This window comes from Mustela erminea, chromosome X (genome assembly GCF_009829155.1).
Source record: "Mustela erminea isolate mMusErm1 chromosome X, mMusErm1.Pri, whole genome shotgun sequence".
Classification (NCBI taxonomy): domain Eukaryota; kingdom Metazoa; phylum Chordata; class Mammalia; order Carnivora; family Mustelidae; genus Mustela; species Mustela erminea.
The window spans coordinates 88,058,400-88,062,159 of NC_045635.1; the positions used below are offsets into that span (position 1 = coordinate 88,058,400).

Sequence of the window (3,760 nt, forward strand, 5' to 3'; positions counted from 1 at the left end):
TCTTCAAAGCCAGCAACATATTATCCTCAAATTTCTCTCTGCTTCCATCACATCACCTTTGCTTGTGGTCAGATCTCCCGCTGTGTCCCTTATTTACATTTAGGGCCCATCTGGATAATCCAGAATAAACTCCCTGTGATAAGGTTTTTAACTTTTTCACATCAGCAAAGTCCCTTTTGCCATGCAAAATTAATATTTACAGGTTCCGTAGATCAGGATGAAGGGGACTTTCAGGGCCATTATTCAGTCTACCACAGAAACTTATCACATTACTCCATTTAACTGCAAAGGAGTGGGTGAGCTATGAAGCCCCTCATTGGATAGCCACTTGCCAGAAATAACCCTTCACTATGGAAGTGAAAACAGGAAGGCTAGCTGACTCTGACACTCCTAAATAGAGTTGTCACAAAAATTAATTGAGCTAATATATGTAAAATGCCTTGTGTAGTAATATATGTATAGTGCCTTGCATATCATAAACCCTTGATACAGCATATCATCTATTATTATGCTGTTCACTCTTGTTGTTCATTTGTACTATTCCTCTTTCTCTACCTCTTACCCACTCTCTCCTTTACTGATTTGCTCTTGACTCTTTGAGATCAAGGTTAATGTTGGGAAATATTTTCAAAAACACACATTTCACCCAAATTGGGTAGACTTGCCTTAGAGTGGTATATTACTTTCTCAGACTACGTTAAAAAATCTGCTTGTCAAGGAATTTGGAAATGTTTTTTAAAGACTAGATTCCAAACATTGTAAGAGGACTATGCAAAGCCAAGTTAAGTTGGCTCCCTCAAATAAGGGATTACTTACCCCGTTCATAAACTTACAGTGTTTTCTGTACTCCAAGGACATTTGTCGCAAGGACCAGGAAAGCCTTTGTGTCCTTTCTTTGGGGCCTTAGTCCTCATGACCCAAATCCTAATCACCAGTTTCAAAGTTACTTTCAACCTATTGTCCCAGCAGGTCTTGCATTATTCTTCACACAAATACCCTCTTAGTGCCTGGTTTTTGTTGTTGTTGTTGTTGTTGTTTTTATGGAACACTTCATGAATTTGTATGTCATTCTTGCACAGGGGCTATGCTAATCTTCTCTGTAGCATTAGTGTTTGCTCTAATAGCTCAATATCCCTATGGCATATACACACATTAGTATTGACTATGACCTATAATGCAAACTTCCTCAGGTCAGGTCTATTATTCTGGAAAAGTCTTCATTTTTGTCTAAATACCTTCTCCTTTCAACCATGAATCCCTGGAATGTTTTCTACTAAGGTAGATCAGAGACTCCCTTAAGATTTGTTCTCCAAGACAGACCATTTCCCCATATTCCAGGAAATATCAGACTGTGCATAAATTGCTTTTCTGTACCATCCTCTCGGGGCTGTAGATCTTAGTAGATCTTAGTAGATATAAACAACCTTTGAGAAAGGAACTGACATCCCTGCTCTTACCCTTCTTCTTCTACCTGTTTTGACTGAGCCCCAAGTAGAAAGGATAAATGAAACTCCATAAAAGTTATAGGAACTTTGTCTCAATCCCTGGGAGTCATCATGGAAATCTCAGAGCTGTGTGGATAAGCCAAACATTCACCATGATTCTGTTGCAGCAGAATAATAACGACTGAGAAATGTTAAGATGCATATGCATGAGGACAATCTCATAGAGACCCTGGCAGACTTGTGTGGTGTGGAGAGAATGTCTTTCATGTCCCTGGGGAGCGGGTGTACCTAGAAGGTTGAAAGAGGACCAGGAGATCAAGAGAGAATTTGAAATTGGCAACAAGACAATGCATTAAGTAGTCCTTTTGAACTGAAGGTCATGTCAGGCCAGGAAACAACACAGCTGATGTCTATAGGGATGGACAGCAGCCAGTGTGTAAGGAAAATATCAGCAGCAGCCAATATGGACAGACACTAACCATTTCAGACAATAAGCGTCTCCTTTCATATCAGGAAAATACATGACTTCTATGTTATAGTTAAATCATTGTGTCAGTTGGGAAGGAGGAAAAAAAGAGAAAAGTTTGTAAGTGACTGAACTTGCCTTGTAGTGACCAGATACATTTCTGTGCTATATAAGGATGAAGTGGTCGAGAGCCAAGTTCAGTGATGTTATCAGAAAATAAATCAATATTTTTAACTTCTTTAAGCTATTTCAGAGAATATTCTCAAACTGTATTTGTTGGGATTCTCAAGAAAAATGGAACCCCTCTTTATATAAATATAATACACATGAGATTTATTTATTTGTTTTTGGGTATTGGTTTACATGATTTTGGAAACTGGCAAGTCTGAAATCTACAAAGCAGGCTGACAGAATGGAAAGCCAAAGAAGAGTTGATGTTGTAGTCCCATGTTCAAAGGCAATTTGAAGACAGAATTCCTTCTTCCTGTCCCCAAAACTCTGAGCTCTATAGGGGTGCATGTTATAATCACCAAAAGGCAAACACTTCTGCGACAAAACTCAGCAAAAATGATATTGAACTATAAGCTATGGATGCTTCCTGGACTTTGTAGGATTCTTTTGTTCAGGGAATACCTTGAATCACCATCTGTTGTCACCATTCTACAGACATGGGATAGACCCCTGCTCCAAATTGGATTCAGATGTCAAGACTGGTGATGCCACACATACACACCAAGAGAATGTTGAAGTGTTAATACTTACATAATGAGGTTTTTTCTGGAAAGCAGGGCAAGCTTCCTAAGCCAGTGCAAAAATGGCTCGATAAATCAGGGAAAGGAAAATGACTGGGGTTTTTTATGGTGATTGGGGAATAGGAATTCCCTTATGCAGGCAGAGGCTTTCATGGTTTGAACCTCCCACTGACCCCAAAGAAAGGAACGTCTTGACTTTCTTATCATCTTTCCTAGATGTGGAGCACAAGGGGAAAGAAGAGGTGAGGCTTTTTTCCACTGTATATTTTTTTCCTGTTTTGTCAAAGATTATTTGATCATAGAGTTGAGGGTCCATATCTGGGCTCTCTACTCTGTTCCACTGGTCTATGTGTCTGTTTTTATTCCAGTACCATGCTGTCTTGGTGATCACAGCTTTGTAGTAAAGATTGAAATCAGGTAACGTAGTGCCCCCCATTTTATTTTTGTTTTTCAACATTTCCTTAGTGATTCGGGGTCTTTTCTGATTCCATACACATTTTTGGATTATTTGCTCCAGCTCTTTGAAGAATACCGGTGGAATTTTGATCGGAATAGCATTAAAAGTATAGATTGCTCTAGGTAGTAGAGACATTTTAACAATGTTTATTCTTCCGATCCAAGAGCATGGAATGGTCTTCCATCTTTTTGTGTCTTCTTCAATTTCTTTCATGAGTGTTCCATAGTTCCTCGAGTACCTCGTTGGTTAGGTTTATTCCCAGGTATCTTATGGTTCTTGGTGCTATAGTAAATGGAACCGATTCTCTAATTTCCCTTTCTGTATTTTCATTGTTAGTGTATAAGAAAGCCACTGATTTCTGTACATTGACTTTGTATCCCGCCATGTTCAATAAATGGTGCTGGGAAAACTGGGCAGCTATATGTAGAAGAATGAAACTCGACCATTCTCTTACACCGTACACAAAGATAAACTCAAAATGGATAAAAGACCTCAATGTGAGACAGGAATCCATCAGAATCCTAGAGGAGAACATGGGCAGTAATCTCTTCAATATCAGCCACAGCATCTTCTTTCAAGATATGTCTCCAAAGGCAAAGGAAACAAAAGTGAAAATGAACTTTTGGGACTTCATCAAAAT

At 38.9% G+C, this 3,760-nt stretch overlaps 1 non-coding gene across 1 annotated transcript; it reads right to left on the reverse strand.

Moving 5' to 3' along the window:
- Positions 1 to 1,034: 1,034 nt before the first annotated feature.
- Positions 1,035 to 1,142, reverse strand: LOC116583801. The gene has a single exon (XR_004282906.1). It is a non-coding gene; the product is annotated as a U6 spliceosomal RNA (small nuclear RNA).
- Between the last annotated feature and the right edge of the window lie 2,618 nt (positions 1,143 to 3,760).